This window comes from Nicotiana tomentosiformis, chromosome 10, assembly GCF_000390325.3.
Source record: "Nicotiana tomentosiformis chromosome 10, ASM39032v3, whole genome shotgun sequence".
Classification (NCBI taxonomy): Eukaryota; Viridiplantae; Streptophyta; class Magnoliopsida; order Solanales; family Solanaceae; genus Nicotiana; species Nicotiana tomentosiformis.
Window position 1 is genome coordinate 61,239,950 of NC_090821.1, and position 18,837 is coordinate 61,258,786.

Below are 18,837 nucleotides of genomic sequence, written 5' to 3' on the forward strand. Positions count from 1 at the left end.
CTTCTAATTTGTCGGTCTAAAGAGCGCAATTTCAACAAGAATGTGGATAATTTTCTCAACGTCATAATTTATTTATTTTATAAAAAAGGCAGCCTGCAAGTGCACCAAGTATTCCGAATTAACGTAGAGTCCGGAGAAAGGCCGCATCCCATGTGTATGATGTAGACAGTCTACCCATTAATGATTGCTTTCACAACTCGAACTCGTAATCTATAAGCCACACAGAGATAACTTTTCCGTTGCTCCAAACTCCCTTCCTCAACGTCCTAATTTATTCTCTTATAATTGAGAGGTTCATCATTTCAAGATTGCGACAACTCGATGTTTTGTTAGTTATAAAATAATCACCACATTAATTTCTTTTCCCAAATCAATAGTCTTTTGTCTATCACATAACATGATCATCTTTCGAATCATCTAATGGGACTATTGAGTAATGATCCTTTCAATTTTAGGTAAAAGTCACTCCAGTTAAAAGTGGACAAGAACAATACAATAGTGGAGTACTAATCTTGTTCGATGAGATTATCTTCTAACATATCTATACTACTAGTTGCCTGCAGCCTGTGCGGAGCACGAGCCCAACACTACAACAAATTTCAAAATATTTTTTCAATAATCAATGCTTAATTAACACCAAGTAGGTGCTGCTACATCTTTTGAGTTACAAAAGATACAAAACGTAGCAAAACAACAGATGCAGCAATATACAACAATTTCATATTGACGGTTCGGCAATCCGTTGTTATTCCTTCAAGAATGTCCAGGCAGACAGCTACAGTGTTCCAAATGGCTTATGTTTCTTTCTCATCATCCTTCCTAGTGGTGAAATCAGAAATTTCCTCAAGGGTGTTTAAATTTGAAATAAGTAAAAAAAAAATTCCCGATAAAGAGTGTTCAATATATGTAAATATACCTCTAAAACATGATATTTTACCTATATACGTAATGTAATTTCACGACAAAGGGTAGTCAGTTGACCACCCTTACCAATGTGTAGCTTCGCCACTGAATTCCTTCCCAGCCAGCTGCTGGTAGCACCTCTTGGGTTGGATAGTTTGATTTGAGTCTAGCTAAGGTATTTAGCAAAGAGTACTGGGAAACTGTTAAGGTAACAAAACTTTTCTAATCATTGCACTTGAGAAATTGGTGGAAGTCCATATTCGACCATCTCAAATCATTTTCCTTTTGAACTCTCAAATTACCTGCAACTACAAATGCTTTAGGATGATTAGAGTAAGAAGATAAACAACTAAAAGTATGAAGCACTGAATAGAAGACCCAAAAAGGAGAGTAAAAGTGTGTGTGTGTGTGTCACAAGTAACATCTAAAGTTTCTTTCAGTCATTGCCTTGGAATGATCTATTCAACCTTCGCCGATGAAGCTATCCTGATATGGACCCCCTTGTAACATAAACATATAATTGAGAAATTTAATGTGCTACCATCTCATTCTATTAGCATGGAAGTATCAAGCATCATATACCATCTTTCTCCAATTATCCTTCTTACTTTACAGGAAAGGCAACATTTTCCTTGGAGTTACTTAGCCAGTTAGATATTTATTATATGAGCTTCCAGAAGACTCATAGCAATCTAGGAATTCATATGTTTAAAATCAATTATCTATGCCTCTTTTATTAAAAGGTTCTCAGTTTAATCATCTAATGTATGGGGAAATGTTCTTTAGAGAAAGACAGATTGCTCAGCGTTATAGTCTAGCGTAAAAATCCTTCTGTTAGTGTGTAAAAATATTATTGTCGGTTGATAAGAAATTGGAGCTTTGTTCTATGTACCTTTTTGTGGAGCATTTTATTGCTAATTGTAAAAAAATCATATACCAGTGTAATCATAAACTATACTCTATACAATCACGACCTATCTCTTTCTATATTTCTACGGATTAGCGTGTATGAAATATAGTATTATGATACAATGAAAGAATGATATAGACTAACTTGTGCTGCAACTTCAATTGCTTTTAACTATTTGCCTAATTTAAAGCAAGTACCATAACCATGTTAGGATTACCTGGTTCGAGTGCAAGTGATGAAAGAATAAAGCATGCTAAAACTAATATGTACCAGTAATCAGTAAAAGCATAATGACTTATGCTTACTTGATAAAGAAAAGGGCAGAATCATTTAACATAAGCAAAGGGAAATGAGAAATATTTTCCTTTCATTGTTAGCCAAGCTTCAAATTGTGTCTTACCAAGTTCAATTAATCTTAAACAACTGATAACACACAAATTTATGTTCCTTCAAAAGCTAATTAAGATTGCAGGTGAGCAGTACTTGATTAATAAAAGGACAATGAAGAATAGATAGCTACCAAAGATGGAAATTTTATGAAAAGTCTTCTCTATATTACTAATTATAATAAATGATTTGTTGTTTGTTGCTTGATCTTCACCAAGAAATAGCACTTTGATGTAAAAATAGCAAATATGAAGCAAATTCATCTTAATTAAATTTGAACTCACTCAAAAACCACATCAGATAGTTGAGATAAAAATGGACAGTGCAAAAAAAAGGCAAAGGTAACATCTATTGCATAAGGTGTAACCTCTTCTCTGCAGGTTTGCCCATACCAGACAATCATTATGCAGTGTTATCCATACAAAATCAAATGACATTGAAGGAAACCTTACATTTCCATTTAAGTTTCCGTTGTTGATTGTGGAGATGGTTCTTGAGGTGAGAAGCCTATAACAACAGTTGTCGTTTTTATCTGTCATGTTCTGTTGGTAGGCGGAATTTAGTACAGTCTGAAATATTTCATCAACAAAATATGAATCATTAATAAGTCAAAGTTTCAGAAGACTGCTAAAAAAGGGCAGCCTAACTATAATACAAATATAGATCTATAGTGCATAGTGCTATGTATTGTCAATGTAACACACATGTAAAATACCGTCAAAGGTTCTTGTTGATATACAAATGTCGATGATAAAGTAGTCTTTCTTAAGGGGAAAAAAAACATAGTCAGATAGTTCATAATTCTGTATTTCTGTTCACAACCAGAGAAAGAGATATACATATACATGAAAAAAGTTAGTAAGTTAGTGAGAATCCAGCTAGTAATAGATGAATAGCAAGACTAAAGATCCAAGTGACTTTTCCCCATTTTAATTTTTGTTTTAAAAAGGAGGGTCATGGGCTTGCTTAAAACATTATAAAGCAACTCATAAAAAATGATCCCTAGGCAAAATATCCACACATTGTCCTTTCCTGTTGGTACAGGAGCAAGTGAGAATGTAGAGTATATGTAATGACATGCATCTTAATTTCAATAGAAAATTCATAATCTAACAACAGAATTTTGCAAGGATTTCACATAAACACACCATGAAATTTAGTAATTGTAATATAATAATAAAATAAATTATTTTATCCCATATAATTCAAGTACCAATTATTGTTTTAAAGAGGATCATCCAAACTTATTGCAAAGAGTATTTACTTCAAACTTGGCAACTGCTTGTGAAAGGGAGTATACACCTTTCTATCATTATAAATGACACCTTAAGTCCTCAAACATTGGAGAGTGATTCACAAGTTCAGAGAAAGCAACAACACCCTTATCTCCTAACATGTTATTGTAAAAATGAAGGACCTGCAATTTGCAAGTTGAGGGAATCAGTTGGCACTTCATACGCTACATGTGCTATAACCAAACCGAAAAATATACCTATTTTTAGTTTTGTACGGATATTTCACCCAATTTATCTTAAAGTAGGCCTTTCGTTTTCTTTTAGAATTTTCTTAAGGACTTATTTGGCCTAAGTATCAGTGTAGATCATGTATAAATATTGACCATGTAAAACCCATAGTAATTTAAAGTAAACTTTATATAAAATTACAAGGAAAAATGTGAACAAAGTAAAAAATAAAGTAGGAAGAACAGTAGAAGAAAGAGGATAAGGAACTAAACAGACAACATCTATAAGATATTAGATCTATGCAAATCAGTGACAAATTAGAACATTGCATGTACAGAAAGGGGTAGAGAAATAAAAGAAAAAAAAAATTCATAAGCACGCAAGAAGAAGATATGAACTAGACATGACGAAAGTAAAACCAAATTGAACCTAATTTAAACCAAAAGAAAATCAGAAGAAGCATTTTTGTAAGGTTATTATCCTGAAACCTTACACTACTATAAAAATTGAAATACAATTAACCAAAACCATGATAATCATCGTGAAAAATCGAAGTAACCCAAAAGGAATGTTAATAGTTTTCTTAGGAAGTAAAAAGTTCATATGTTACCTCTTTATATGAGCCGCCCACATATCACTATGAAGCAGATTCTTTGCAGCCTTCACCTATTTTTTCTTGCACTCCAGAAAACCCTATGTGCCTTTCAGTTGTTTGGTCAAATTGAATTCATAAAATACAATTTCAAATCTTACATTAAAATCTCAAATTATCATTAAAATAAAAAAAATTACTTACACGCACCAGCCAATAATAAACATAGAAAATGAACCATGGACTGGAGCTTGCAATTTTCCAAGAACCAAAAGGAAAAAAACATCAAAACTAAGAATAGGGAAAATCCAGTGAAGAAGAAGAAAGCATGAAGAAGTAGGAAAGCAGGAAAAAGAGTAAAAATAGAAGTGCTTAAAGGTGACAGCAAAAAGATGTAGGAAGAATGGAAGCGAAAGATAGGTGTCCCCACCAAAACAATAAAGACCAACTACGTGTCAAGGAAATTGAATAGAATGAAAGGGCTAAATCCAAGACCAAAATACAAAATTGCCCATAATAAACATTTATAATTTCTATTTTACCAGTGTTCGTCCCATGACAAACATTTTAACTGTCTTTTATAAATAGTAGTAATATTAAAATAAAAGTGTTAATCGCCCGGGCCGGCCCACTGACAACCCGATTTGACCCGGGTCAGCCCGGTTCAGTAAGGGGTGGGACGGGTTGGTTAGGGTAGGGGTTGTGTTGGACGGGGTTAGACCTTTTTTGGCTACCGGTGCACCGGAACCCGTCTAGCCCACTAACCCGTTCAAGCATTTTAACCGTGTTCTAGCCCGGTCCAACCCGGTTTATGTTGTAATTTTTTTTTTTAAAATTCTGATCATTGCCAACGGTCAAAATCAAAAATGACCATTGGGCAACGACCATTTTTTACACTTTTAGCCATTTCGGCCTATCCCCTTACTAAAATTCACCCTTAATAATTGATAAATTACATTCTTAGCCTTTTAAATACTATAAATATCTCCTCCCCCCTCTAGCCCCCATCTTCTTCATTTTTTCTCACAACTTGCTCTCTTCTTCTACTCTAATTCTCTCTCACTTCCCTCTTGATTATTGAATTGCTTATTGCTATGAAGTTTTCAATTAATTAATATTTCAAGTTTTATCAATTATTTACGGTAGCCACAAGAAAAATTATAATTATAAAGTTAAGTGTACCATTTTTGTTAAGTTCAATTTTTCAAGTTAAATCATGCCCTGTGGTTTTAGAGTGCGCTCACATGCTTGGGAACACTTTGAGGTGGTAGAAGAAAATGAAGAAGTTCGCAAAATTGAGTGCAAGAACCATGGTAGTCTTTAATGTTCGTCGAAAGTGGGAGGGCACAGTTTATTTAAGGAGGCATATCAAGGGTTGTCTTGAATGTCCTCCATCAATTCGTATTTAAGTTAATTTGAGACAATTTGTATTATTTTGAATTTGTTAGACTTATTTAAGCTTAATTTGTTAGTGTATTTAGACAAGTTAATTTGAAGCATTAGTATGCAATGAAAATATGAAATGAATATTATTAATAAGAAAGTTTGTTACATAATTTAACTTTACAAAACAGGAATAACTTACTAAATTCATCTAGTAGCTAATAGGATTTTCTTTATAACATGTTACTAATTATGTCACAAAACAGAATTAACGATTAATTTTTATTATTTACCTATATAACTTATTTGATCGCTAATTTTTCTTCTTTTTGTAGTCAACTTGTCTAGAATACATGGTACCTAGATGACTATTTTGATACGAAATTAATATAAACGAATGGGATGCATAATATAATACTAAACTTTTATAATTATCTTGGTTGTTTTCATGGTTAGATAGGCCAGCCGCTGCTTTTTTGACTAAGTAGGCTCAATATTTGCCATGTTCAAAAGCTTATATTTTTAAAAATCTTATTTTTAAGAGCTTATATTTTTTATAATTTTATATGCATTAATAGAAGATACACACGCATCGCGCGTATCCTATATATTAAAAGCACGATCGTCCTTAGTTAAATATAGTTCATCTTTTTTAACCTTTAAAAATATAGTTCACGCTAGAGTAAATAGTCATTTAATTAATATTAAGAACTTTAAAATTAACTGAAAATTTAGTTATTGAATGTTTCCTGATTAGAATTATGTAATATATCAAATTTGTAAAAGGAAAGTAATAACGCAATAAATTACGTTAGGAATCTTTCGACCCCTTTGAACTATTATTCGGTTTTAGGAATTTGTTTTTTGCTATTAAACTTAAACCAATTAATTATTCATAAATATTTAGGTAAACTTTCAACCACTTTCAACTCCGATTAATTATAATAAAAAAAAGTAAAAGAATTAGATTCAACGTTCTAAAATTATAAAACTAAACCCATTTAGAATAAGGGGTTGAATACTTCTATAAAAGAAGTAAGTATTATGTGTTCTTTATCATAAAATTTTGATAGAATAATCGTCTGACATGAAATTTCAGTTGTCACTTGAGGTAAACTTTCTAATCTTCAAGCTCTTCTTGAAGTTATGTGATAACAGACGTTCATTTATTCCTGATAGATAATTACAAATTAAAAGATTATCAAATGTATTTTGTATTTATCATGTCTCATGTATGATTATCAATTTAATAATTGACGTATTTATAAATTTTGTAGAGTTTGTTAGAGTCATTGCATTCCGTAAATAAGGCGTTCTAACTCATATCAATTAAAGATCTTATTAGTTCAGATTATATATTTTTGTCTAATATTTTATTGTTATAATTACTAATTGCTAAGTTAGTTCAAGTTTCTCATTACGTAAAGAAAAAATAAATTTGATTACCTATTTTGATTTATTGTAATATTGTATTACATATGTATAGGATGAAATATGATATGACACGTGATCATCTAAAGAGAGGATACGTGGGACCCAAGACAGGAATGACCGAAGACCGAACGCAGTCATTCCACTTGTCACCGGAAAGGATAGCGTTCATAAATGTGTGTTAAATGCTCTACGTCATGTAGCATTTAATAGAGAATATTCTGCAGCATTAAGAGCGACGGTCCGTTACAGAGAATTTGGCATTTATATCCACCGTTACGTCTTCATTAATGACCCTCATAATTGACACTAAGGAGTACACGATCCTAGGACCTCCTTCCCTAAACATAGCTATAAATAGTGGGCTCAGTTATCATTGTAGGACACGAATTTTCTAGGGAAAACCTATACTACATTCTATACAAAGCTCAATATAATCTTACTTTCTTGCTTTCTGATCTTATCATTGCTGTGCCCGGAAACTTTATTTCCGAAATTGTTATTTTTGTTATTTCGTCTATATTACAAGGCTAAGTATTATACATTTCTTCAATTATTGCATTATCGCAGGATCAAATTAGTTCACTTGTCTAGAAACCACGTATAAATTCAACTGTACCATTTTACGGGTAAAACAATTAGGCGCCCACCGTGGGGCCTAGACAGTCGTGCAATTAAATTGATCCTTACTAATGCGATTTGATTATTTTTGTCTTAGAAAAAATCATAAAAAATGGCAGATAACACTATTAACAACACGTACAATCTAGAAAATCGAGGGGATCGGCCTCATTTCGAGTATTCAATCAGTGACACCCGCAATGAGGGAAATGACGCCACGTTGGTGCATGACAGGTAGAACCCCCGACAGATTCGAGAGACAACTCCTGATGATGCTGACGAGGAGCATGTTGTGGATGCAGTGAGGATCCTGCAAGAGCAACAAGCAATCATTCTAGGCCATCTCACTCGAGAGGATCAGGTTATTACGGAACTGAACCAGGCGCTATCGGGGGCTTCGAATAATGCAAAAAGACAAGATCCAATTCCTCCCGGTGTTTCCGCAAACCAAACAACGCAGAGAATCGATAACAATAATCCCAGGGGAGAAGTTGGCTCCGACGGGGCTGGGGGGAGCAGATCTGGTCTAAACAACGAGAACAACCCGTTCAAGAATGAACTTTTACGGTTCATGAAGGAAGTAAACGCTCTCATGGACCAAATCTCGGGCGCGCCACCAGTATTGAAAGGCCCATACTCGAAGAAGTATGTTCAATTACCATGCAAGCCGAGTGCGGTACCAGAACTAATACCGAAGCGGTTCAAGATGCCTGAAATTCCAAAGTATGACGGGACTTCAGACCTACAGAAGTATATTACCACCTACACAACGACAGTAAAAGAAAATGATCTAGATCCTCACGAAATTGAATTTGTGATGCTAAAGAAATTTGTGGAAACTCTCACGAGGGAATCCTTAACATGGTATTCATTATTACCCGAGCATTCCATAGATTCCTTTGAGATGCTCGCGGATTCTTTCATCAAGGCTCATGCCGGGTCAGAAAAGTGCAATCTTGGAAGGACAATATATTCATGATCGCACAGGGAAAATACTAATTATTACCAGAGTTTGTAACCCGATTCCAGAAAGAAAGAATATTGCTCCCGGTTGTCCCGAATGAATGGGCAGCTGAAGCATTCACCAAAGAATTAAACTCGAGATGCTCAGGCGCTTCCCGGAAGCTGAAGGAGAGCTTGCTCGAGTTTAGAGCAACAACTTGGGCAGATGTTCACAACCGGTATGAGTTAAAGATAAGGATCGAGGATGACCAGGTCGGTTCTACATCATCAGCCAAAGGACGGGAGAAGAGTAGAGAAAAATTAAAGGATGACTATGATGCGGACAGACAGACTTCGAGGAGACGGTTTTTGCTTTACGAGCGGACTGAAAGTTGTGGCAGGAACTTCCGGGCAACAAACAAGTTCGCCATTGACAGAGGAACCGATCGTGGTCGAAATAACAGATCACTCTAGGATAAAGAGACGTCGGGGCCTCGGGATTCTTTTTACCCCAAGTTATCAGAATACAACTTTAACGTCAGAATAATGGATCTAGTGTCAGCTATGAGAAACATTAAAGAGGCGCGATTCCCGAGACCTATGAGATCAGATTCTAGCCAAAGGGATCCCAACTTATAGTGTGAGTACCATATGACGAACGGTCACCAGACAGGGGATTGCCGACACCTCTGAGAGGAGGTGGCAACACTATTGAAGAATGGTCACCTCAGAGAATTCTTGAGTGTCCGAGCTAAGAACAATTATGGTCGTAACAGATACAACGCGGAACTTTCGAAAGTATGAGAAGAACCCCCACGCCAAATGATCAATATGATCTTCGGGGTGAATGAGTTTAACGGGGTCACCTTTTCGACAGCGAAGAAGACGAAAGTATCGATAACTCATAGTAAAAGACTCCGGGATGACGATATCACTTTCACGGAGAAGGACGCAGACAGATTGTTGTTACCACACAACGACGCATTGGTAATCTCTTTAAATATGTTAGATTTTAAGATTAAATGTGTTCTAATGGATCTAGGGAGTTCGGCTAATATCATACTGTCACGATCCAAAATCTCACTCGTCGTGATGAAGCCTATCTCAATACTAGGCAAGCCGACAATCTCAATAAACCACCATATCTTTTAAGTTTGAAAACATAATATCTAAATTTAGCAGAAGAAAAACTCACAAATATATATATATAAACACTCTCAAAACTCGGTGTCACTGAGTACATGGGCATCTATTATGAATACAAGTCGGGAAAATACGGTCTATAATAGTCTAAGACCAAATACAGTAAACAAGGAGATAGGGAAGGAGAGACAGGGTCTGCGAAATACGGCAGCTACCTCAAAATCTCCGAAAAATCAACTGCGCGAAAGGATCAACACCTGCTATGCCCGGGAACACCTGGATCTGCACACGATGTGCAGGGTGTAGTGTGAGTACAACCAACTCAGCAAGTAACAATAATAAATAAGGAACTGAAAATAGTGACGAACTACACAGTTATAGTTTACTTTCAGTAATTCCAGCAAGAATAAACATGCTTTCAAATCCAACAGTTTAAGTCAAATCAATTCTATACAGTTCAAGTTCATATATTTCGGATATAAAATCTTTTAAAGAATTTCACAACAATGACAGATAACAACTAAATACAGCAACAAATGAAAAGCAAGTACAGCCTCTCAGGATAACAATCACTCACTGGGCTCCCAGCCCTCAACACTCACACTCAATGGGTACCCGCGCTCACTGGGGGTGTACAGACTCTGGAGGGCTCATACAGTCCAAGCGTTATAATCTGCATGGACAACTCACGTGTTGCACAGACAACTCACGTGCTATAGTATAATATCCAGATCCGCACGGATAATTCACGTGTTGCACGGACAACTCACGTGCTATAATAATATCTCACAATCAGGCCCTCGGCCTCACTCAGTCATAAGTCTTTCCAGTCTCTCGGGCTCTCAGAAATCATGAAATCAGCCCAACAACAATAATATGATGCATCAATAATGAACAATAGAGACTGGATAAAATAATCAAGTAAACTGTGACTGAGTACAAAACAGCAATTAAGCGGATAGTTCAACATGTACACTACCTGTGTGGGTCCCAACAGTACCAACATATAGCCTAAATATGGTTTCTAACATGACTTATAGTCAAATTTCCACAACACATAGAGAGCACATAGCTAACAACAAGTTATTCAACTTTACAATTTTTACGGGATGGACCAAGTCACGATCCCCTCGATGCACGCCCATCACCAAGCATTGCGTCACCTCCAAAATAATCACATGATACAAAGTCCGGGGTTTCATACCCTCATGATCAGATTTATAATTGTTGCTTATCTCAAGCCGTGAAATTCTTATTCTGCACTGTCTTTTCCTCGTGAATTGGCCTCCAAATGCCTCGAATCTAGCCATAAATAATTCGATTCAGTCAATAAAATTTATTGGAATTAATTCCATAAGAAAATGCAAGTTTTCCATAATAATCTGAAATTTAGCCCAAACATCGTCCGTGGGGCCCACGCCTCATAACAAGATAAAAGTTATAAAATATGAACGTCCATTCAACCACAAGTCCAACCATATAAATTTTACTCAAATCCGACATCAACTCGACCCTCAAATCTCCAAATTAAACCAAGAGGGTTTTTCACAATTTTCCAACTTAATTCACCGATTAAATGTTAAAAATGATCATGGATTCGGGTAATTTAACCAATATTGAGTTAAGAACACTTACCCCGTTATTTCCTCTGAAAATCTCCCAAATATCGCCTCTTCCCGAGCTCCAATCCGTCAAAAATAGAAAATGGGAACTTAAACTCTCTACCCATCCATTTGCTCTACGCGATCGCGAACATTCCCACGCGATCGCGAATAACAGTTTTCCACATCCCAGATTTAACCCTACGCGATTGCGGACTTTCCCACGCGATCACGATGCACAACATCACAGACCTACGCGATTGCAGACTCGTCCACGCGATCGCGAAGCACAAAATGCGTGACTTCTATTTCCGCTCCACTTACTCTACGCGAACACGACCTTCTTCACACGTTCGTGATTCACAAAATCTCAAAGCTACGCGATCGCATCCCTTTTAAAGCGATCGCGAAGCACAAACTCAACAGCCCTCAATTAACCTTACGCGATCGCAAAGCACAAAACCTATATTGACCAACTAAGCCTACGCGATCGCAGATGCATTCACGCGATCGCGTATAAGGAAATCAGATACAGATATCAGAAAATTCCAGCAGCTGTTTAAGTCTAAATTTTGATCTGTTAACCATCCGAAACTCACCCGAGCCCCTCGGGACTTTAACCAAATATACCAACAAGTCCTAAAGCATCATACGAACCTAGTCGAACCCTCAAATCACCTCAAACAACACTAAAACCACGAATCATATCCCAATTCAAGCCTAATGAACTTTTAGACTTTCAATTTCTACAAACAACGCTGAAACTTATCAAATTACGCTCGATTGACCTTAAATTTTGCACACAAGTCATAAATAACATAACGGACCTATTAAAATTTTCAAAATCGAATTTCGACCCCGATATCAAAAAATCAACCCCCCGATATAACTTCCCAAATATTCGACTTTCGTCATTTCAAGCCTAATTTCTCTACAAACCTCCAAATAAATTTTTCGGATACGCTCCTAAGTCCAAAATCACCATATGGAGCTATCAGAATCATAAAAATTCAAATCTGAGATCGTTTTCACTTACGTCCACATCCGGTCAACTTTTCTAATTTAAATTTTCAATTATGAGACTAAGTATCTCGTTTCACTCTGAATTCCTTCCGGATCCGAACCAACTAATTCGGTAAGTCATAAAATCACTGTAAGGCATAAATTGAGCAGTAAATAGGGCAACAGAACTGTAATACTCAAAACGACTGGCCGGGTCGTTACACATATGATGGAGAGTATTGGAACAAACTAAACTCACCGAAAGTATTATTCCGGCAACAAAGCTCCTCGTTGGATTCAACCTTGCGAGCGTGACGACCTACTGAGAGATCTTGCTACTCACGAACGTTGAAGGAGTAATGAAAATAACTCTCTTTGAATTAGTAGACGGTGATATGGGATACAACATCATCCTAGGAAGGCCATGGTTACACGAGATGAAAGTGATACCTTCAACATATCACTAATTGATGAAGTTTCCAACGCCCAAAGAAATCAAGCAGATAAGAGGTGATCAACCAACAACGAGAGAGATGAATGCAATCTCAGTTTCCAGTAGCAAAGGAAAGGAACACATGGCATAGCAATTACAGGAAACGACACCTACTTTTGAGCTAGAAGGAGTTAGCCCGGAAGCAGAGTCGTTAGAACAATATCAGGTGCCAAGATATTTCCAAGTTCTAGAATAGATGGACGCAACGAAGTCCACGGCGGAGGAACTGGAGCAAGTTACATTATTCAAGGAATTCTTAGAGAGAAAATTCCATTTGGGGACAAGACTGCATCCCGAGCTCAGGTCTGGTTTTGTTGAATTCCTTAAATTTAATGTTGATTATTTTGCATGGTCGCACGAGGATATGACAGGTATCCCGAAGAAAATAGCTATGCACAGGCTGAGTTTCAATCCCAATATACTTCCAGTAAGGCAGAAGAAATGCCCTATTACTGAGACCAAGAATAAATTCGTCAAAGAAGAGGTAACCCGCCTTCTTAAAATCAGTTCGGTCCGAGAGGTAAGATATCTGGACTGGCTAGCCAATGTAGTAGTAGTTCCTAAGAAGAAGAATAAATTTTGCATGTGTGTAGATAATAAAGACCTTAATAAGGCGTGCCCAAAAGACTCATTCACGTTGCCAAATATCGATCAAATGATTGATGTCATGCCGGCCACGAGTTGATGAGTTTCCTCGATGCTTATTCCGGGTACAACCAAATCAGAATGAACCTGGAAGATCAGGAAAAAACTTCATTCATAACGAATTTCGGTACATATTGTTACAATGTAAAGCCCTTCGGGTTAAAAAACGCTGAAGCCACTTATTAATGGCTCGTAAATAAGATGTTAGAAAAGAAAATAGGAAAGACTATGGACGTTTATATACACGATATGCTCGTTAAGTCTTTGAATGCAGGTGACCATCTTAAACATTTGCAAGAAACATTCGACATCCTGAGGGAACATAACATGAAATTTAATCCCGAGAAGTGCGCCTTCGGGGTCAATACTGATAAGTTTCTGGGATATCTGGTCTCACAAAGGGAAATTGAGGTAAACCCAGACAAAACAAGGCTATAGAGGATATCCCAGATCAATTTTCGAACGTAAAGGAAGTCCAAAGGCTCACATGAAGATTAGCAGCTTTGAGCAGGTTCGTTTCCCGGTCATCTAAAAAATGTCTTCGCTTCTTCACACTGCTCAAAAAGAAGAAAAATTTCGAATGGACACCGGAGTGCCAGCAGGCTCTGAGGGATCTGAAGAAGTACTTATCGAGCCCTTCATTGCTCTCAAAACCAAAAGAATGTGAAACACTGCTAGTCTACCTCGCGGTTTCAGAAGTTATGGTAAGTGCGATTTTAGTTCGGGGGGACGAAGGTACGCAATTTACCATTTATTATGTTAGCAAAGTTTTAACGGGATCAGAAACTCGCTACCCACATTTGAAAAAATTGGCCTTAGCTCTTGTAGTCGCCGCTCGAAAGTTGAGGCCCTCACCCGATAACCGTGGTGACAACTTTTCCTTTGCGGAACATCCTCCATAAACCCGAGCTCTCGGGCAGATTGGCCAAATGGGCTGTCGAAATGAGTGAGTTCGACATAGAATATAAACTGAGGAATGCAATTAAGTCGCAAGTCTTGGCTGACTTTGTGGCCGATTTCAGTCCGGGACTACTTCCTCTAGCAACCAAGGAGGCAGTAATGGTGTCAGAATTGACATCAGGGGTTTGGACCTAATTTACGGATGGAGCTTCCAATGTAAAGAGGTCTGGACTCGGAATAGTCTTAATCACGCCTTCGGGGGAAACCCTAAAGCAAGCCATCAGAATGATCAATTTAACTAACAATGAAGCAGAGTATGAAGCTTTGATTGCAGGGTTCAAATTGGCCCGAGGACTTGATTCCGAGGTTATCAAAATTAAGTGTGACTCGCAGCTGGTGGTAAATCAGGTCTACGGGATCTTTGATACCAAAGAAGAACGTATGCAACAATACGTGGTAAAGGTCCATACTCTTTTGGCGCGATTCCGAGAGTGGTCAATCACTCACATCCCGGGGGAGGATAACGCCGAAGTGGATGCATTAGCAAGCTTAGGATCATCAATGGAAATAAAAGGATCGAAATCCAGGATGGTAGTACAACTGATGAGCTCGGTCCTGGATACAAATGGTTACTTTGAGGTGAATTCGACTAGTCTGGTCTGGGACTGAAGAAATAAAATAATCAACTATCTCGAGCACGGGAAGCTACCTGAAGACCCCAAAGCATCACGGGCAATACGCGCCAAAGCTGCACGATATAGCTTTAAGAGAGTCCAATTATATAGAAAATCCTTCCAAGGCCCGCTGGCCCGGTGCTTAGGAGCGTCAAAAGCTAATTATGTCAAGAGAGAAGTCCACGAATGGATATGCGGTAATCACTCGGGCGCATATTCTTTGGTGCTAAAGTTGGTACGAGCAGGATATTACTGGCCTCACATGGAACAACACGCATAAGACTTCATACGAAAATGTGATAAGTGTCAATGCTACGCACCACTTGTACGTCAACCGGTAGAACCCTTACATTCTGTTATGTCCTTATCGCCGTTCATGAAATGGGGAATGGACATCGTCGGACCGCTACCACTGGCTCCCGAAAAGGTAAGGTTTCTTTTATTTTTGACTGACTATTTTTCTAATTGGGTGGAGGCAGGTCCTTATCAGAAGATCGGAAAACGCGAAGTGGTCGATTTCCTGTGGGAAAATATAATTTGCAAATTCAGAATATCAAAATAAATAGAATGCGACAATGGGCCACAGTTTATCGATGCTAAAGTTACAAAGTTCCTCGAAGATTTGAAGATAAAGAGGATTACATATTCCCCTTATCATCCGAGCACAAACGGTCAAACGGAATAAACAAACAAAGTGATTATTCAAAACCTCAAGAAAAGGTTGGAAGCGACAAAAGGCAAATGGCCTGAAGAATTTCCCAGAGTTCTATGTGCCTACCAAACAACGGCCAAATCGAGTATAGGAGAAACTCCTTTTTCCCTTGTGTACGGTGCTAAAGCCCTAATCCCGGTAAAAGTAGGTGAACCTACTTTGAGATATTTTTGGGCAGACGAAGAGTCGAACAACGAGGCAATATTAATCAACTTGGAATTGCTTGAGAAACGCAGGGACTTGGCGTGTGTAAGAATGGTAGCTCAAAAGCAGAGAATGGAGCGATATTATAATAGAAGAGCCAACTTATATTATTTCAAAGTAGGAGACTTAGTTTTGAGGAAAGTAACCCAAAATACCCGGGAGCTCAATGCGATGAAGCTAGGTCCAACGTGGGAAGGTCCCTACCGGATTCCAGCTATTACTGGGAAAGGTTCATATTAGTTGGAGAACCAGAATGGAGACAAGTTGCCTAGCAACTGGAACGTAGCGCACCTCAAAAGATATTATTGCTGATGAACATTGTTCAAGCGGAAGGTATGTGCTGCACTCTTTTTCCCTTCGTTCAGTTTTTGTCTCAATTAGATTTTTCTAGCAAAGGTTTTTAACGAGACAGCAACAGAAAGTATACTACGAAGATAGCGGTAATATGACATTTGATAACAAGGCAAACAAACAAGCTTCCACCCGGGGACGGTTAAATAATCTTTGGTTCGATAGCAAATTTCCACTAGGAAGTTAAGTTTGCTACCGAACAAAGGTTACCCAACCGTTCGCGAGCACAAACCACTAGAGGGCTGTTAGATATTTCTTCGCTCGATAGCATAAATTCCTGAGAGGAAGTGAAGTAATGTTACCAAGTTGAGGATTATCTAGCAATTCATTAGTAGAATCTTCGAAGATACAAGACTTCCAGTGTTCCAATTCGCACTTTCTGCATTTGAAGACTGAGGGGAATGATATGAGGATATGACAACAATGATTGCCACGTCAATCGGGGAACGAAAATCCAGAAAATAAATACATCAGCGGGACCGGGGACTGCGCAGCCAGCCCCGTAGAAACAAGTTGTACAAGATAGCCACAAGTAATGGCAATTTCTTTTCTACATAGAAAAATGCTTATGTATTTTTTTTTTGAAAATAGAAGGAATAAAATGAAATCATTTTGCTTTTTATCTTGTTTCTTGTCTGAACGATGAGCTAACTTCGTCAATTGAAAGTTAAACAAGTACTTTAAATGTTAGTGCCGTAATAAATAGGAGCATCGTAAACATAAGAGGGCCCTCTCTTATAAAAACCCTCACGTTAAAGGGTTGGTTCTAGAAGAATCTATGCCCGAAATCTAAAATTCGATCAGGGAAAAATACACCTGAAGTTGCATATGAAAAGGACGCAAAAAGTAAACTTGCGCAAATACTTATAAAAACCCTCACGTTAAAGGGTTGGTTCCAGAACAATCTATACCCGGAATCTAAAGTGCCATCGGGGAAAATACACCCGAAGTTGCATATGAAAATGACGCAAAAAGTAAACTTGCGCAAATACCTATAAAAAATCTCACGTTAAAGGGTTGGTTCTGGAAGAATCTATACCCGAAATCTAAAATGCCATCGGGGAAAAATACACCCGAAGTTGCATATAAAAAGGATGCAAAAAGTAAACTTGCGCAAATACTTATAGAAACTCTCACGTAAAAGGGATAATGCTCAGAACCAAAATGCTTTGAGGAGAATGCATCCAAGACTGCACATAGTAAAGCACGAACAGAAAAGCATGCGCAGAATGCTTGAGCAAGTGCAAAGGTTAAAGACTTGCATGGATATTCAAACGAAAGTAAGACTCAAATGATACTTGAGCAAAAACTATGTCTTTATTTAGAAGAATGTGCCAAAACGGTAAAAATACAAAATGGGAAAAAGAAAAGAAAAGCTAAACTGCAGCACCTCCGGAACCAGGAGGAAGAGAAGTATCCGCATTCTCGGGAGATGTAGGTGGGTCCGCATTCCCAGTTTGGTCTTCAGCATCATCGCCTTTCGATCCCTCTTCAGTTCCGGAAAATTGGAAACTAGAACCAAAAGAACCAGGAGCATCAGACTGCGCCGGGAGTCCATTTTTAGCAGCCAACTCAAGCTCTCGGGCCTTAACAATTTTGGCATCAAAATCAATGATACCGGCTTTGGCCTCTTCCAAGGTTTTTCTCTTCATGCTGTGTACATGGCATAAGGTTTTTCAACAATGAGGGAAGTCGTTCGACGCTTAAGTTCTTCTTTGAGTTGGGAAACCTCGGCAGAAAGGATTTCCCGAGTGGACCTAGCAAACTTGAGGCTGACGTCAAGGTCGCGAGCAGTTGAACTAAAGAGCTTGGTATGCTCGATAGTTTTCCTGTACCTCTCTTCTAGTTGGGCGTGTTTCACTCCACTCCCGCAAGCTCTTCGATTTTGGAGTTCAAGGTTGCTTCTAAGTTGGTTACTTTTTCGGCATCAATATCCTCGCGCTCGGTTGCAGCAAGAACGGCGTCCTAGACTTCAGCTTATTTGGCCTTGGCTTCATCAAATCTAACCCTCAACTGCCCAATTTTGTGGCTAAGGGTTACCACTTCTTGCTCGCTTTGCTGCAAACGAGCCTCCAAAACAATGACCTCAGTAGCTTTGGTTTCCAGTTTTGAGAGGCGGAGAACAGTTTGTTCTCGTTCCACCAAAAGCTGCTTCCGTTTAAAAGTAAGTTCTTCCTTTTCATGAATCAACCTATGAAGGCGCTCAGAAGCAAGAAAATTGTCCTACAAGACAAGAAGAAGTAAAACTTACAATACATTCATACAAAACTAGAAAAAGCAATAAAGGAAGAAAAAGACGTATCATTGCGGCGTTGTACATGACATTGTTCAACAAGCACTCTCCCATGAGTGCCTGAATCTTTTACCATACTTTTTCTGAATCCAAAGGCTTCAGATAATTAGCAAGCTCCACCGGACGGGATAGCAAATTGCATCCGGTAGAGACTAAAAGAGTAACGTTCCTCCTCCTTTGTGGATCT

At 37.9% G+C, this 18,837-nt stretch overlaps 1 long non-coding RNA gene across 6 annotated transcripts; it reads right to left on the bottom strand.

The window, feature by feature from the left end:
- Positions 1-494: 494 nt before the first annotated feature.
- On the bottom strand, positions 495-4,676 carry LOC104111110 (uncharacterized). Of its 6 annotated transcripts, none has more exons than XR_011411592.1 (4): positions 4,274-4,676; positions 3,465-3,617; positions 2,653-2,769; positions 495-1,220 (listed from the first exon to the last, which is right to left on the bottom strand). It is a non-coding gene; the product is annotated as an uncharacterized lncRNA (long non-coding RNA). The 6 variants fall into 6 exon arrangements; XR_011411591.1 differs by having other exon boundaries at positions 3,503-3,617; positions 4,274-4,670; XR_011411593.1 differs by lacking the exon at positions 3,465-3,617 and having other exon boundaries at positions 598-819; positions 938-1,220; positions 4,274-4,649.
- Positions 4,677-18,837: the final 14,161 nt, after the last annotated feature.